Raw genomic sequence first — 18844 nt, 5'->3', positions numbered from 1 at the left:
TGGGGGGGTTGCTGTGGTTAATCCTCTTTCCTCTTTCTCTTCCCCACCCCCCCCCCCACATACACACACACTCCCCAACCTGGTTTGAGACTTCCCAGTAGTTATTTTGTTCTCTTCCTCACTCCTTTCTTCACCATCTTAGATGCAGAAAGGTCTGAAAAATAGATGACAGCAAAGTGAACAACAACAACAACAACAAAAATAAATAACAACCAGCGGAAAGGGGTGCTGGAAGGGATTTTTCACACATACCCCTTTACACACACACTCTCACACTTTGTGGCTTTGCACCTTCTTCTGATCCCCACCCCCTTGCCTTTTTGCAAATCCCAAGCCAGTTGCACAACTCGTCCTTTCTCACTGACAACCCCAGAGGAGGCAGTTTCTTTGTTTTGCTTTGAATTCTCCAGAACAGTATTAAAAAAAAAAAAAAATCCAGAGAGAGAGAGAGGGAAAAATCCCAACTTGTCCCCTCCACTTCCCTTCCTTTCCCTCCCCCTTTGGTTGTAAACAGGTTGGAAGCTGTAGCCTAAATGTCAGCGATTACAAGTCAGAGGTGGGATGTGCCTCTGGTGGTCAACCCTTATTTGCAGGGGGTTAAGCAGCGGTGGGACATCTGAAACCCTTTTGCAGTTGGAGCTGAGCGGTGCCTGCTGCGGAGGGAGCCTCGGGAGCTGCCCTCGCTTCCTCCCGGGCTGCAGCGGCAGCAGCAGCCGCCGCCTTCGGCTCGCTGCTAATTGCTCCTAAAGCATTCGTCTCCTCGGAGCGCCGGCCACCAGCATGGCTTGGAGACTCATGCTTTACTAATTTCCCTGTCTTCCAGGCTGAACCAATCCCCTCTAGGGAGGCTTCCCTCCCCTTCACCTCCCCCCCCAACTTGTTTTCTAGCGGAGGATTTTATTTTATTTTTTTGGCAGTGAAGTGCTTGAGAAAGCCACCTGGAGCTTGTTGCCTGCTAGATATCCCCCTCCCCCCGCTGGAGGAGGGGTTGGGTGGAGAGGTTGGAAAGAAGTATATACTACAGGCAGACCCTGGAAAAGCAGATTATATGCTGGTCAGAGAGAGTAAAAAGGGAAGAGACATAATTAGCTCCTTTTCCTTCTTTGCCAGCTTCCATGGAGGTCTTTCTCCCTCCTTTAATGAATCACTGATTTCTCACTTCCGTTGCTGAAATAAAAAGTTCACACTTTAGCCTGCTCTTCCTTTTAAGCCTCTCAAGATTTATTGTGTCTCTTTCCCCACCCTCACCCTCCTTGTCTCAAAAGAAATCAGGGCCCTAAATGACCATTTTCTAATTGTTACCATGAGTCATTTACGGAATCACACATATGACTTCAAAGCAAAAGGGGCTTTTTTGGGATTGCAAAGGTTTCCCCATAAAATCTGTCTGAATATTTTGCTGTTTGAATATTTTTTTAAACTAATGCAGTTTCCTTTGCCAGAAAGAAACAATTTTTCCATTTTCAAGGCTATTTTAAAGACATTTTTCAAGCTATTATTTTCCTGGAGGGGCATATGTTGTTGGTTTTTCCTTTGATTTCATCTCTCCTAATGGATTCGTCATTTCACATTCTGAATGTTATGACAGATTCATATTTCTAGCCCGTCACTGAACTGTCAACTTTCCCAGTAATTAAAAGGCATCTTCTATATGATGTACTATACTTTAACACTAGAATAAGGGATCAGGGACTGAGAGGATATGAGCAGCATGCAAGACATTAAATTTTTGTTCTGTATTTAGTATTGTAAAAGAACTGTTTTGGAATGCAAGTAGGTGGAACGTTTGCTAAGAGAATGGAGTAGTGGAGAAGTGAAGTGGTATAGAAACACAGTGAGTAGCTCAATATGTAAACCCAGAACTTTTTTGAAATAGAGGCAGTTTAATAACGCAGATCAGTGGAATGCAATGGAAAACTGCCTGTGCAATTACATTTGGCATTTGGAGTAAATCTTAACAACAGAAAATGCAGAAAAGAACAAATAGTTCTAAAATTAGACTGATTCACTAGATTAGGATGTTAAATATATTGTTAACTTCACAACAGAAATTAGAAATGATTTTCTCCAATTATGGTGTTTATTCTGGAGAGAGTTGGCTCCTAAATTTATGTGTTCAGCTTCTGGGGGTGACATTTAAACAGCCTTAAAAATGAAACCATTTAATGTTAGAATCAATATGTTTTATGATGTTGTTTATGGTACTTCAGAGTATTTATTCTGCATGTATTTGCACTGCGTGCAAAGCATTTCAGAAAATTTTTTGTTAATCTGATTTAGGCTTTCCTTTTGTGGCAACTAATAAAAAAAAGAAATAAAACCAAAATGAAAAGTAAAAGCCCACTTTTAGGTGAATGCCTGACACCTTACACGTATGTCTACAAAGCTGATGTCAATGTTTTCTTGCTGTCTAGGTCATGAATGGTACAACACGTTATTTCTAAAATTGAAGTTCTTTTGATTCCAACAGCTTAAATAATAAATAATTACTATAAGGCCTTAAAATTATACATTTGAAGAAACCTTTCATTTTTTCTCTTTTTCCTGTCAAATGCTGGAAAATACAATGAATCGGCATTTTAGGATCTCTGGTGGCAGGAGAAAATAGTAGTTTTGGGGTTCAAACAGATATATTTAACACTTACTCGTTAAAAAAATAGATACTGTCTTGAATTTACTTAAGAAGACTTCTGCTTAGACCTATTTCTAGCTTGTGATTGGCTATATTTTGGTTGTAAGATCTTGTGGTTAAGAACAAAACCCACATATCCGGAATTTCATATTAAATCTGCTTCTGGCAGGTGCAATATTCAGTGCAGTACTTAAAATTACTACAACGCATAGAGGCCTTTTCTATCCCGTGTGATGACAGGGAGGGCATTTACAAAACAGAGTCCAAATGAAAAGCTGACATAGCTTTTTAGATTATATCTCATTCTTTTTTCTACTTTCTGTATAGCCTTTCTTTTATAGCACAGCTGAATCCCTAAATACCCCACTACTTTGTATTGTCAGGTCACCTCTTAGGTTAGCCTGAGAAAGCCTGAGAAAAGTTCCACAGGAAAGATGCACTATTTAACGGAATTCAATCTGTCCCAATAGATTTGAATCACTAACATAAATGTATGAATGTAGATTATATCTCTGTAATGAGGCCTGAATCATTCTCAGTTACTTCAAAGGACTGAAATTCAACCTTCCTTTTTAGCAGCAACAATCAGACCTTAATGGGTTCCTTTATTAATTGTTCCATTGCTAAGCTTGAAAAGCGGCTACCTTCAGTACAGGTCCTAGACTAGAAGTGGTACCTGCTGCTTCTAAAACAGTGTTTCTGTTTTGCCTTTTACTGGTCTAAGATTCTGTGAAAAGTTTCCTGCGCTGCAGTTTTATAACTGCTGAATTACATCATTGACACATCCAGAATAAAATAAAGAAAACCTTTTCTAAAAAATGTGCAAGAAGTAAAAAATATATTTTAAGAATTTTCTTTTTGAGCTGTTCTCTTTCCAAAGAATGTTCAGGGAAATGAGTTGTACAGGTGAATTTTAATGAAAAATAGTCTAAAAAAATATTTTTTCGACACTTGTAGCAATAGCTTATGTCATGTTTTTGTCTTTTGATCAGCAAGGAGGGATGTTTTGGGGTTTTTTTGTTTGTGGTTTTTTGTTTTTTGTTTTTTTTTTTTTCTTGTTAAGTAGATGACTTGCATCAGAGAAAGAATATTTTAAGGTAGCTGGAATAGATTTTGCCTTGTATGATTTCCCTTAGGCAAGGTGTTATCTTTTCTGGTGTTGTAAATAAGTTCTGTCTATGCCTTTGAGTGTTAATATAATCAACTCACTCTCAGATGTCACCAGTCCCTCAGTTTGGATTGCTAGATAGCAATCATGAACATTTGCTGCTTACAGTATGATGAGAGATGCACATGCATCTTCTGGTCATGGGACCCAATTCTGCTCTTATTCAAGGTGTTGGGAAATTTGCCAGTGATTTCACTAAGAGAGATTTGAGTCAGGAATGTCACTGCCAGAGAGACAGGTCTGCCAGAAATGAGGCGAGGAATGCAAAATGCCAGTGACGGCTCAGATGCCTCTGTCTATACGTCAGTTCCGAACTGCAGAACTTGGTAGTGTTGTAAAACACTAATCATGGTTATAAAGAAAAGGCAGTGGCCCACAGTGTCCACAATCACCAGCCAGCAATGAGACAAGCTGTTTGATTTGAAATGCAGCGCTACTTGCTGAAATCCTTACACTGTGGAGTTCATGCCCACCAACAACAGTGCCTGAAGGCCACTGCATTTTATCTGAATAATGTCTTAAAGCTTGAGAAAAAAAATCATCATTACAGTTGTTTTCTTCTAAGAAAACTAAAAAATCACTATCACTGTATTTATCTCTATTTTTCACCATTTCATGTACCTCCATGTCATTTAAAAGGTGTCAAAATACGAATATTATTCTAATTATATGTATAGAATGAGGTATAAAATAAGCCTTTAAGTTGTCAAAGATCAAGACTGAAAGTAGTGTAACTCATCTGTGTGTATGAAGCTGGAATAAGACATATAGCATCAGAATACTATTTTAGCTGCCTGTAGTGGGATTTGGTAGTGTGTGGCACATACTCCTTGGCTCCTCTGTCCACACTCCTTTCCAACTAAGTATCCAAAACTGGAGAAGACCTCGAGCAGAGTTGAGCAGAGGTTAATAAAATGCTTGTTTTAGCATTTCTTTTTTATTTCAAAACCACTTGCATTTCTAGGTCAGACATAACAGACACATGCAAAATGAGTCTGAGATAACCAAGATGTAGTTCAGCCAGAGCTGGTTCCACCCAGCCTACAGAGTCACTAGTGAGAATGGCCAAGTGCCCTGCCCAGGCTGAGGCTAGTCGTCAGGAGGAGTAAGACAGCACTCACTCTGTGAGATCTGGTGGAAGAATGAAGAGTTGGCTGGGCTAGCACAGCCACTGGTGATAAGTAATGATTAGCTGGAACATACTCTGTTTTATGTTTTTCTTTTAAGAAACAAAATCAAAATATGGCAGGTCTTAGGACTGCGCAGGTCACCTTCTTGTGAACAGGAATATAAATTGTGGGACCAGGCAGGATTTGCCCCATTACTTAGATTAGTAGTATGTGTTTCTCTCTCATGGATGTATTGGCAAAACTGTCTGAATGCTGTGCTTCAAGCAGACAATTAAGAAAATTGTTTATTCTTCTTAAAATGCTAATATGGCTATTCTCTTAGAATATGTTTATAGTTATGCTATGTCTGACAAAGAAATTACAAAGAGATGTATGACATTTGAAAATATCTGTATGATTTTTGTTTGATAAATACAGCTATTAAAAAAAGAGGAAGAAATAAGTAAAAAAATGCATTCTCCGGAGGTCAGCTAGAGGAGACTACAGACCCCCAGACATTGAGTTGCAGTGCCATAAATAGCTACGTGCATCGGTTGGACACTGACCGCATTTAGTAATGGTCTGCTGGCAGCCAGTTTTGCATACTCTGCAGCACAAATATAATTAAAAAGGCAATATTTTCAAGGAGTTACTTTAATCTTAAAGGATTTGTTTTTCTTTCTCATTTTGTACAGGACTACCATGAATATAGGCCACTTACTTAAATACTGCTATAAATATGAGTGATTGAGAACAAAACTGTCAGAAACTGCCAGGAAGAGGCAAAGGTCAGTCAGGCCTTTGCAGATTCTTTCTTTTTTCCCCAACTCAATCTCATCTAAGCCTACATTTTCCATGGGGAAACCTAACAAGACTTTGAGGAAATACTTTGTGCTTTCCAATATAACCTCCCTCCACATAAACCTGTGAGTCTTCCTTGTAATGGATAATGCTGATGGTAATGAATTGTTCTTTTTCTCCCCATACTGGTTATTCTAACTGTTTATGCAACTTCTTCTGAAGATACACTATAAACATTTTCCTAATCGTTCCCAGGATCCAAACGTTCAGGTGAAACAAGGTGTTGGCTTATTTGTGACATTGAAGCTCCCATTCCCTGGAGGAAACTTTCCAGAAATAGAGATAATTTGGTGCTTAAATGTCATCTTTGTATCTTTGAATTATATCTATTAATTTACTGGAAAAGGTCTTTGTGTGGGATGTCACTGAGACAAAACCAAAAAAGTTATACAAGCTTTTTTATGAATAGAGGTGTGTACCCTGAAAGGTGCTAACTATCTGGTACTCTTCCTGGATCCAACCGACATCCCTTTTAGAAAAGCAACAAAGACAAACCAACACCCCGCAGCTCTGCTAGGCTCCATCCTTCTTGAGTGCTACTGGAAGGGAGTGAAGAAGTCACTTCTAGGCATTGCTTGTGGAGCTATTTGAAACAGAGCTGACAGCTAGGAACATCAGCCCAACAGCTGAACATGCTTGCCTCACCACAGGCAACCAGGGTAGCCAGCTGGGCTCCCTCTGAGCTAGTTAATAGCTCACACATTGCAGGGGGAGCTCACACATTGCCTCTTCTTTGTCAGTTAATTTGTAGCAGTCACTGGAATTACTTCTGTGAGTAAGCACCTCTCAGCGTGAGGAAGGGTGATGGAAGCAAGCCCTTTGCTGGCAGAGAAGTGTGGGGCAGGGCTGGGAAGCAAGGGACAGTTCCTCATGCCTCCTGCTGAGCGGGCAGCGGCAGAGCTGCTGCAAGCCAGGTTGGGCACCTATCAGCCTTCCAAAGTATGGCATCATCTGGGAGATATGTAGCAGAGTATCCCTTATAGGGTACATTCCACCTGTGTTTCCACAGAAGTGCTGTGCAGGGTTGGACGCCACCTTTCCTAAGACCATACCTTTTCACGTATATGTGACAAACATGTCTCATCAAAGATGCTGTGAAGACAAAGACTGAATGTGAAGTCAGCTCAAATATACAGGATTTTTTCCTAAGCACTTCATAGCTTAGGGCATACTACTACCCTTAATGTTATTAGTAAGAACACCATAACTCAGATATAATTGCCCAGCTAGATACACCCTTCTTACTATTTAGTCCTGGATTTCAGAAAGAACAGCCAGGCTCTACTACTGTTCTAGGCTCTATATCAAAGAACATGTCTCTCAAAGTCAGCTTATTGCTGAGTTGTGATCTTTTTAAAGATGATTTTCTTCTGTCATGGGGTACTCTCCAGCTGCTGATTATGGTTTTGGAAATACAGCTTAATTAGTTCTATATTTATTAGCAGATTGTTTAGCTTTTTACTCAGATCAAAACACAGACAAAGGATAACAATATGCTATCTTCTTTCTAGCATTATTCAAAATGTTTACAGCATGTTAAAGATTTAAGCAACTCTCTGAAGAGCAGTCATCCATTCTACGAGGCTTAAAGAGGTTATTTTTCTTTACAGCATATGGGTAACAACTGGCCACACAGGTCCAAATTATTGCAGATTTTAACCATGTTGCCAGGTACTGATGATAATTATTAGCTCCTAAATGCTAGATTCAGTAAACTTGACATCACTTTTCATGTATCCTACATGTAGTTAAAAGCAAGAAACTTTGAAAATGACACATATTGGTTTTTTCATGCCAATAATTGGTAAAATACCATCCTTGGATATTTCTAAATACTAAAAAAACGGGTACAGTTTTTTTTCAGTGCAGCTCAGGGATATGTACCCCCTAAACCAGGCTGGCATTTGCCAAACCAAAGGACAGTACTGATTGTAACAAGCAGTAGAAGCCTGTGTATATGGTATAAGCTCATTCTGAGCAGTTTTCAAAAGCGTAGAAGAGCTTCTTGCATCCAAAGAATGGAGGGAGGAAGCCAAAGAAGGAGGCACACCTCCATTTCTTTCTCTTCTACTCTGCTTGTTATACTGCCTTGCCTCTGGTATTCCTTCCAGCCCTGAATCACCAAGTTATCCTGTTCACATGATTACTGGGAAAAGAATATCATCTTAGAGCCCTTTTTGTGTATCTGAACAATAGAAATATAAACAACAAAGAGCAAGTTACTTAGTTGTGGCAAATGTTGACTATTGTCTGTGGAAAAGCACCACTATAATACAAAATGCTGTCTAAGGAGAGGAGAGCATATGGAAGGCCTGAATAGATAGGCCAACCTACAATATCCACAGGTGATGCAGGGGTAAAAATACTTGCTTAATTTCTGAGGCATTCAATACTAGTGCTTTTAATGTCTTCTGAACTTCTGTGAGTCTGTTGTACAAGTGATTTAACAAAACAGTAGTGACCCTTGCTTTGGCCTGCCCCAGGTCAGCTTCGCTTGTTGGTGTTTGTGTCAGGCATACACCAAAAGGCAGAAAACTCTTCAATTAATTAACTAACAATTCTGTTATTTCTTTAGTTAGTTAGCTAGCTAGCTAGTTAGTAAAGTGGCAGGGAAACGCTCCCTGCAAAAAACTCTAGGCATGAGAGACAGCTAGTTAGATTCATGGTTACTGAATGGTGATTAGTCAGAAAATTTTTAAAAAGCTTTTACAAATAATGTATTAACTCAGACCATACAATTTAACTACCACACAGTCTTTCTGGTCCTGGTTCCCTATGGACATGCATTCAAATTTGTCAACAAATCACATCATCAGATAAGCCACCGTAAGTCAGCTCTCTGAGGAGAGGTAGGTGAGGAAAATAAAGCTCTTTTTTTTTCTACAGTTTGGAGTAAAAGGTGCTCCTCCAGAAGTCTAAGACTGGGAGCTTATGTGCAGCTCCACTGGACAAGTTGCTCCCTGGTGGCCTTCAGAAGAAATATCCTTCCATTCTCTTGCAATTGCTTAGTATCCTCAAATGGGAGCTAGGGAGAAGCCATACATCCTCCAAAATGGAAACTTGTCCTTGAAGATCTGTTCAGAAATGCACAGTATTGTGGACCCTAGAAAACAGCCTATCCTATTGCCGACATGAAGCATCTGCAGAGAAGTGAAGGCTGGGATGTCATCTCCCCAGTTTTTTGATTGATGGCTGACACGTGTAGATCTCCTTTCTGAACACTGAGTAGAACTGGGAGTAGGGAGCAGCCTGGTACCAAGAATGACTATGTCCAGCCTGGATTTCTGACAAAAGCAAATCAATCAACATCAGCTAATGTGTAAAAAGTATTGTCCTCTACAACAGCAGCAAATGTGCAAGTCATATCTATGAAGAGATAATTACTGAGGTTAATGTCAGGGAAATAAACGCAAGTCAACTCACCAAATCATGACATAGAAAACACTATCCATAACTAAGACCCTCTAATCTATTAGCAATCTTCAAGCAAAACTAGGCTTGGCCCTACAGAACTCTGAGCCCTTTGTCAGCCATCTAGACAATTTCTTACGCCTGTGCTTAAGAACCTGCATATTCCAATAAATTTAAATATGACAGCACATATGTTCAAAGCTACGTGTGTGTTTAAGTACTCTTAGGACGGGTTTATTCAGCTTTTCCTACTCAAACTTTCAGCTGGTTTATAAGAAGTTCCTCAGGTGTGGAATTCTTCTTGTAGAAATCTGGGTATCAGGAATGAGATTATCGAGATTTTAAGGGATTAAAAGCTACCCAAAATGTAAGAATAAAAAATTATTTTTGCATGGCACTTTTTCAAGTCTGAAAGATGCTAACATTTTCATAACTGGAAAGAATGGTACCAAAGTAGCTGTTATGTATCCTCTCAGGAGAAGGTCATTATTATGGACACAATGTTCAGTGCTTTTGATGAGCATTACAAGGAATCAATAACTTGTATGATCTTTTTCATAGAAGTTTCAAAAGTAAGTTAGAAAGAAATTTGTTGGATTGTTCTAGGTGGACTTAGATGTTTGATGGATTCTAGTTTAGTTCAGATGATTGCTGGATTCTTTTCCTATAGTTTTCATGATTTTTAAGAAAACAAATAGATCTCAATTAAAAGCTTAACAAAGTGCTTGCATTACTAAGTGACATCTGCGAAACTACAGCACAAGCAAGAACAGAGCAAGCTCTCTCATCCTTTCACAATAATTTATTTTCCATTTCTTTTTATGAGGATCCTCTCTCTCTAAAACTCTAGTTCTGCAAAACTTAGAGAATAAACAGGACTCAAATTTCAGTTGATTCTGGGCAGCTGACTTCAACAGATTCTATGTGGTTTTCCTACGCTGACCAAACTGCAGAAAATACATCAGGGCGTGGCAATTCTAGAAATTCCCTGGAAATTCCCAGTGTAGACTAAGGAAGACAGTAATTAATGCTCATTCAGTGTATGCTGATTTTTTTCATTCTTCCTGTATTTTTTCCAGTGTAGTATGTTTGTGTCATGTGTGCATATCCACTAGGAGTTTGATTTAGCTGTTTGTTTTACACAGTGCACTGAATACCTGTCAGACAGTATGACTATTTGATCACATCTGAGTGAAAAAATCAATAGCATAGCAGCAAAAGGCTTTACGTTTATTTCTAATCCCTGGGTTTTTTTAACTATGCTATGTATTCATATAGAGGGTTTGCTCTCCGTTAAAAAAAAGAAAAAAGAAAAGAATGCTAACAATCCATTAAATCATGGGATACAAATTTCCCCTGGATTAAAAATGACATTTGCTTTAAGTACTGGGTTTTTTTCCCGTAATAATTGCTGGGTGATTTTGATTTAGAAAGACAAGTGAACAACATTTAAAGTCTTCAAGAGTCACTATTGCATTACTGTAACATATGAATAACTTTGCTTGCTAAATGAACATTTGTAACCAATTAGTCTGAAGAATGCATCCTTACAGCTGAGAAAAAGAGGACCTCTTCAGCTACCCTTGTTCCACTGTCTTGGACATTGATCTGCTATGGCAGCAGCAAGTAGGAGCTATGTGTGCATGTGCTTGCTGCACCAAGGTATTTAGCTGGGGATGGTGGTAGCAGAGAATAGGTAGACTAAGTTCCTTTTATTCCTCTGGTGCTGAGGTAGAGGAAGGAATCTTTTGCTGGTGGTATTATCAGCCTTCATGGGAAGGTGGAAAAAAGTAATGAGAGGCTATCTGACTCAGAAGGGCTGCTTCTGTCATGACGCTGTTTATTTGTCACTCTTACTCAAGGCTACATTAACAATCCGGGTCCTGTAAATGGTCCTAGACCAAATCTGCAGCCTGTTTACTTGTAGAGGTCCTGTTGGTTTTAAATTGTGTCAAAAATTTAACCATGTTAATTGTGTGGAAAATTTAACTGTGTAAATACTCCATCAAAACTCCAGTTTGAAGTAGTCTTGTCTCTGTCTTTTATTGCCAGATTTTGTGTATTTTCTGTGTAGATAAAAGGTGTGAAAAACAGGGAACTATACCAAGAATCATATCCTCAGATAGTCGGCATCCAAACAAATAATTCAATAATATGTTGTTGTTACATATTGTTTCATATGTTACACATGAATTACAACAGGAAGTCGTAATTTATACTGCCACAAATCCTGACTGAATCAACCTCTTCAGAAAAGTGTGTACATACACACACCCTCACTCCCCACCCTTCCACCGACAGCTTTTCACAACATTCGTGAAATCAGGTGTAATCAATATGACAGCTGGTTAAGGTACTAAGGACCTGGACTAGACACAGACAGTGTTTGTTTCGTGTTGGATTAGTTACTGATTATGCCTTTACATGACTGTCAGAATGTCGTTTCTTACTGGTGAGTGCAAGATTTCTAAAACATTCTTCCTACATATTTTTAAGAGAAAATGTAGGAGTTGGAAATGGAGTTGAAAAATGTTGGAATCTGAACTGAAACAATGTAAGAAGCACCAAAAATTTCTGGGTATCTGAAGACATCATCATGTCTACAAGTGAGCTCCTGTTTCTGTGTAATATAACTACCATGAGAATCTGTTCATAATAAAGGATTTTGGCACTGCGATGTTCATCATCACAATCCCTAAGTATCAGATGCTTGGCTCCTCTAGAAGAAGCTACAGCCTGTTGCATCTAGATTATTGTCTGTATACCTAAAACAAAACATTCTGACCTGGTTACCACTCTGTTGGAGACCTTGGTGCTGTTTCCGTACTAAAGGAAAAATGCCTTCTTCTCATTTGAATTTATAGACACTTCAGGTAAATCTTCTTTGTTCAAATGAAGTAGGAATCAGTACTTTGAAATAGAGGTGAAAGCACAAGTGGCGATTGCTTTTCATCCACAGGTTCTTACTAATGTGATGGGACTTTTTGGTTCAAATCCCTCTGCCTGAAGAGAATTTAGGTCTGCATCTCCAGTTCAACAAAGTGCTTGAGCCATGTTAGATGAAATAATCTCTCTTCTTCTTCTTACTCAATTCTAATGTCGTTTTTCCACTTTGCATGCACTCGTGTCCAGAAAAACACCAACTGTGGCCTAGGGTTAAAGCTTTCCTCTTAAAATAAAGATCTAGGTTCCAGTCATTGCTCCATGGTATGTTTATGCATTTTATGACTGCCTAATGCAAAATAAACAAGCAGCAGTTCAAGCAGGCATCGAAACTCAAGTCTCTCTTCTCACAGGTATGATTGTTAACACCCACTGGATTGAATCCCTCATGGAAAGAAGCAGATTTAGTTTCAGGATTCCAGCAGGACATGTGCTTACACCATGATATAAAGCATGCACTAGTGTGCAGAGTTGCTTGGTCCTGTCCAGTTTTAGGTGCTTAGGTGCTTTTTTACACACTAGAAGTTGGTCTGTAGGTGCCAGTGCACCTTTGTTGAAGCCTAAGGCCCCTATGAACTTTAAACAATCTCTGAGCAAAGGTTTCAAAAGTGCAGTTGATTAGATGCATTAGTCTGCCTTAAATCCCATTTTGGATACTGCAGATAGCCTTGGGTTAATATTATTTGCCCAAGGGTAGTGCTGTGGGATAAATTACATCCCACATGCCCAAACTATGTTTTGCCTTCAAAAAGGATAAGATCACAGTAAAAAAAAAAAAACAATACAATTTAATGATGAGAGCATTACCAAGAGATATCAAAATGCTTTTCAGAGGAAATCCACGTTACATCCTGTGAAATTGAGGTACAAGCTATGGAAGTGACTTGCTGAAGGCAACCCAGAAGGCCAGTAGCAGAGGTAAGAGCCAAATCTCCAGAATTCGAGTCTGTTACTCCATCTATGCAGCAGACTCTTTCTTCCCATGTAGAGTCCACTTATTTTGGATTGTAAAATAGCTGAAAAAATCAGATTTTGCTCATCTGCTTATTTATTCATTTGCTATTTATTTTGCTCATCTGATGTAGTTTAAAATTTTAAGAAATAAACCATTGAATTTGCTTCTCTATTTCTCAATTACATCTTGCCTTTCTTTTAAATTACTACCAGCTTTGTAGCTCTGTAGCTTTGTACATGGTAGGCTTTCTTTAAAATACGGAATAAAATTTACATCCGTTATTGATAAAGATTCTATTTTTTTCATAAACACTAGAGTCAGAAATAACTATTATGGCTATCAGATCCATCTTGCATTCTAATGTATGCTACAGAAAGCTCCTCTTCCTGTATCTATCTTCCACACAATTCCTGTGGCCAGTACAATAACTTGTGGTTGAAAGTAACTTTCCAGAAGCTTCCAACAGTGGATTCTGGTCAACACTGTGAGGAGGAACAAGCTCCGAGTATGCCATCCACTGGCTTATGGACTAGAAATTCATGAATCTGTACAATAACCTTACTCCCAAAAAATCAAAATTGAAACAATGAAAACATGTTCCAGTTACATAAAAGTGAAGCAATTGGTGTCTAAGTTCAGGACATTTATTTTTGGATGAAATGTTGGAACTTCTATATTTTATTTTCTGCTCTTACTGTATTTTTGAGATTTTAAACTTTTCCACCAGTTAAAAAGAACAAAAACTCAGCTTAATTTGCGTTCATAACCAACAGATGCATTCAGAAACAGATTTTCTTTCTCTTTCCTGTTTGTGCCATGGCAAATTAGCTTTTAGCTCTGATGAAAGAAAAATGAGTTTTGTGAATCTTATAGAATGCTGTAGTTTTTCTTCATTGAAGCTAAAGATAGCAGAACTGATTCTGTTGTAATTTTTGCCTTAGAGTATCAAAGCTGTGGCAAATATTAATGTCATATAAAATGAAGGCTGACATTTCTACATTACTGGTCTCTGTGTTAGTCAGAATGGAATGGAAGAAGACGACATCGCAGTGAATCAGTGCCAAATTTTTCATATGCCATTTCCTTTAGAAAAACATACTTGCTTCATTTTTGTGGAGAAAAAAAAGAAAGAAAAGAAATGGACATGTCTAGGCTTATGGGTTGTTCTGGACTTTTGAGATGTTAGACTTGGTTTTTATTTTCTTTCCATGAAAACCTGAGAGAGGAAATTTCTAAATAGTGAAGACAAGACCAAACAGCCAGTTTGTCTTTATTTAAAGTTTCTTGTTGATGTAAGATTAAATGTCAGCAAACATTAGAAATAAACAGAATATTTCAAGAAAAAAAGCACCCTGTATTAATTCCTTTCTAATGCTTTTGGCTGCCATATCCCAACAGGTCCCAGGTAGGTGCTGCTGTCATAACCTTCATGATTTAAGTCCACACACTGCACAAACAAGGCTGTTTACAATTCCTGAGCCAAAGTTCTGTCATATCAGCTGGAAAAAGGTCTCCGTTATTATCAGTGTTTTCTGGATCAGGCTAACCGTATGTTAATTTGAGATTGTGTACAAGTCTTTGCAAGAGTAGCGACCAGATTGCAGTATCCCAGCCTGTTGCTAGTCATTGCAGTAATGTAACTCTGTTGGCGAGTTTTGACATCTTTTTGTGCCAATCTCAAGATTTCAGAGAGTTTCCACTGTATGGCTGGCCTGCCATCCTGTTGGCCAAGGTCCCCTGTAGCTGCAAGAACAGTAGCCACAGAAAAGGCACTGACAGGGAATCTGAAAGATTTGGAAAGGAATTTGTTGTGAAGAATGGCTATTTTTACCCTCCTCCTCTCTTGTGGGTAGTTGATGACAGATCAACTACCAAGCACTTTAGTAGAGGGGAAGAATCTCTTTCTTGCTTGAAGATTGTCCAAGACATTACGATATGCTAAAAGTTGCATATCCATATAATAAATGAGTGGTCTTGTCCCACAGAGGGACCTACATTTCCTGGGTGGATGACACAAGCAACTGTCCTTTAAGTACTATATTCCACCTCCATTAAAAAAAAAAAACAACCCAAAACTTAAGCTGTTACAGTCAGATTTATCCTTGAACCAGTATCATGGCCAAAGGGTCTACTGTGCACATCTTCGATGCAGGACTGTTTTAAAGAAACCTGAGCTCACACTAATAGGCAGCACTTTTAGGACAGCACCTATAAATCTTTGGAGAGATTCAAGATACCAGAGGTTGGGAACATCACAGTATATTCTGTTTATCTCACTATTGGTTCTGTGCTGACAGCCTGAGAAACATTTTTTTATTGCTTGTTCGAAACACTGCCCAACTTTCTTTGCCATGCTGGCACAGTTTGGTCAGAAGAGCCATGCAAGCTTCACTCTTTCATTCTGGGAAAGCTGCAGAGGTAATTGTGCAACTTTGGCTGTGACATGGGTGTCACTGTTGCCCAGAAGAGTCCCTTAAAACACCTGTTGTAACTGACGGCTTATATGTTTTCTTTTGTACGTCTCTATAGATAACAAGCAGAATTGTTCTAGACTCTGAAGCCTGTTACTGGTTTAAAATATACTAAATCAATCTCTTTACTAAGTTTGTTTATAACAATATACCTTAAGTGACAAAGTATTCAGTAAAAGCGGATTCATCTAGAAAGGATTGGCTGTACTAGTTTTAAGAATACACCTTTAACTGAATGGCTGCTGCTCACTGTATGGGCAGAGATTTCCTTTCAATTTTCTTTTCCTTTAAACTCCAACTTTTACATGAAGGGGCAATTTGCCTTGTTGTAGCCCAAGTGGGATTTCCTACTTAAAGAGACTGTTTTTTCTTTCCAAACAAACAAATAACTAGTCAGTACCAACACAAAAGCCAGTTGAAAAACATCACATGCATGGAGCTTACTGAGTGACTATAAGTCTTTTTTGATCTTTCAGCATGGACCTCTGAACCCAACAAAATAAACAACCTAGATTATGTCCTAATTGCTCCTAGTGAGCAGAGCTGCAACACCTGGGTGTGTGGTTTCCCTTTATAAATTAAAAGGTCAAGCTAGCCCCTCCTCCCTTTAGGAAAACATCCTGTGCCTATGCTCTCGGCGGCCTTAGGCAGCTAATCAGTTTTGTGCCAGTGGGTTAGTGGGGGGGGTGGGGGTGTCTAGTTAGAACGTATCCCCCCCTCGTATTTTATTCTCTGCTGCTGGTTTCCTTTGGAAACATGCTTACTGTTTAAGCATTAAAGGGGTGATGCTTAACAAAAGGGAGCACTCTCATATCAAGCCCTGAGTTCTGCAGGGATATGAGTCATCTTCTGAATAAACTAATGTGATCTGCATAAATAGCTATAGTAGTGTACACAAGGTACCTTGCCTCCCTAGGTCTACAAGCAGAGACTCACCCAGTGGGGATGAATTCCCAATCGCACCAGCCCGCCATAACAGAAATAAAATAAGAAGGGAAAATAAAAGTTTCTTAATTAGAATACAGCAAAAAGGTAACATACTAACTTGCATTTAAACAGAAAGTTGAAAAGAGAATGAAAAGAAAACACTCTCTGGCTTACCACCTCACAGCATTTCCTTTCTAGCAAGCTTGAAATAAGCAACTGAGGGCAGAAGGGAACTCTGTAAAACATCTGCCATGTCTCCATTCCCACATTTCCTTTAGACTCTCTCTCAAAGTGCATGTTGTTCCTTTCTGTTGGTAGGTCTAAAGTTAGAGTGATTATACTGGAAAACACATGGCATGGTGCCACCATTTGTGTATTTTTTTACAAAGGTAAAAACATTTTATCAGACTATAGTGTTGGCAGTTTGCTTTTCCACTTCTCTATGGAAAACCTGCTGGTCTTTTTGAAAATACTGCAAATATGTTATATTTTTTAAATAACTATTCTTACAGAGTAGCATTTCTCTCTAGGAAAAAGAGTGTTTTGGAAAAATAAACAATCACACAGTCCAAGTCCTGACATGGAGAGTGAGAATATCATGGATATGTATTTAGTGTTTGTATCTAACTCAGCAGAATGCTGTGCCATAGTTAAAGCTCACAAAACCTTATACAGTACCAGTTGTAATAAATAGATAATAAAGAATAAAAAAGTGTGGCTTTTGACTGATAAAAGGCACTTGCTCCCTGAAAGAAAATCACCTAAATATATATCTAGATATAGCACTTTTCTACTGGGGCTAGTAACAGAGCAATGATTTTGAGATAGTTACAGGTGACTTTACAGTGGCTGCCCAACAGTTACATTGACATAACTTAGTTTATTTTTAACATGTAAGCCAGAAGCAGAATATTATATTAAACTGTCTCTTGATTGGTTTGTTTTGTACATGTTTCTGTGGAAACAAAGTTTGCTGGTGGTGTGTCACAGACTGGACACATTGGTTATCTGAGCTGGGTGACTGGGCATCTAGACTCAGTGGGGCTAGTTTTGCTCCAGAGGTATTTGTTTAAATCTTTGCACTCTATTTTTGTTTCTGTCCTGAGAAAACTAAGCTGGGATGGGGGAAGAATTTTGCTTCATGAACAGCATAACCTAGGGTATTGCAAGCTGTATCTTAAATTTACGGTTCTAGATCAATGAAACTTTTCTCAGGGAACGTCCACACAAAAGTGCACAGGAACAGAGGAAAACCGTGGCAGATGAAATCTGTTTGAAAGTCACCAAGGCAGTAATAATTTTTCACAATATAACGGTTCTTCAGGGGATTTCAACTGAAAGATGCATAATTTAATTATCATGCCTGTGATATAATTAATTCCTGTTTTATGCAATATAGAAATGATTTTTAGCTATGGGGCAAAGGTGTGTGCCTCTATCCTTATCTATACACTGTTGTGCCAAGGGGCTACTGTGGCTGAGCTTGTAATAGTAACTCATCTCACTTCTCTTTCTCTGAGCTCCTTATGCTACAGTGTCTTCCCATCCTTGTTTGCACTCAAGTTCTTTCTAAGGGCTTGCTCCTAACAATGGCGATAATTAATGACTGTGTTTCAAGGCTTCCCAGTACATCCTGTCATTTCAGAGCCTGTCTTCTATACTATAGGCTCTGAGAGGCAGTATTTGTTTTCATGTTTTGTCTTATGCAATGCCAAACAATTCATTCTGTTCAACAAACAATAAAAGTGGTGAAATTTTGCTCACTGTTATACTTTTGCAAATCTTAAGCCTTTTAACTCCATATAGAGAGGAGCAAATAAATATATTTCATATGCATTGTTACATGTCAATATATACCTGTACAAAGCAGAAGTCTATTAGATTTCAGAATGGGGAATTCATTTACTAAGCCATGCAAAGCAGATGTCTCTCTTTACTGGCATAAGCAAATATTTTCTTTGGTCATCTAAAGCATTCTACGTGTTTTATATTGCTTAAGGAAGAAAACTTCTTGCTATTCCTTCTTCCCATCTTTATCACAGCTTCACATTATCCATGTATTATAACCCAACATTGCATGAGTAAATGCAGCCCTCTTCCCAGTCTCAGTTCAGCTCTTTCAAAGGCTAAAGAGTTTTGTCTGACACTTTTATTGTCCAGATGGTTTGTGACGTGTACAGATGTTATATTTGGTAATACGCTGATTATCAAAACATGTCCTGTTGCTCACTTGAGGGTTATGACTTGATGCATAGATCTATTACAAAGATTGATAGTCTTAATAAATGCTAACCTACAAATTCTGTAAGTGCACAGAGATTTTGTTGTTGTTGGTTTTTTTTTAAAAGATGCTAGATGGCACTGCTA

At 38.6% G+C, this 18844-nt stretch overlaps 1 protein-coding gene across 1 annotated transcript in view; it reads right to left on the bottom strand.

The window, feature by feature from the left end:
- The window catches only part of FGF10 (fibroblast growth factor 10), a 64029-nt gene extending 63757 nt beyond the window's left edge, over positions 1-272 (bottom strand). The window contains exons 1-2 of the mRNA XM_050913314.1: positions 253-272; positions 80-154 (exon numbers count right to left, since the gene is read on the bottom strand). The gene's annotated coding sequence lies outside the window, so the exon portion shown is untranslated. The remainder of the gene's footprint in view (positions 1-79; positions 155-252) is intronic.
- Positions 273-18844: the final 18572 nt, after the last annotated feature.

Source organism: Gymnogyps californianus, chromosome Z, assembly GCF_018139145.2.
Source record: "Gymnogyps californianus isolate 813 chromosome Z, ASM1813914v2, whole genome shotgun sequence".
Taxonomy (NCBI): Eukaryota; Metazoa; Chordata; class Aves; order Accipitriformes; family Cathartidae; genus Gymnogyps; species Gymnogyps californianus.
The sequence above is the reverse complement of the archived record's forward strand: the minus strand, read 5'-3'. Positions and strand labels throughout refer to the sequence as shown.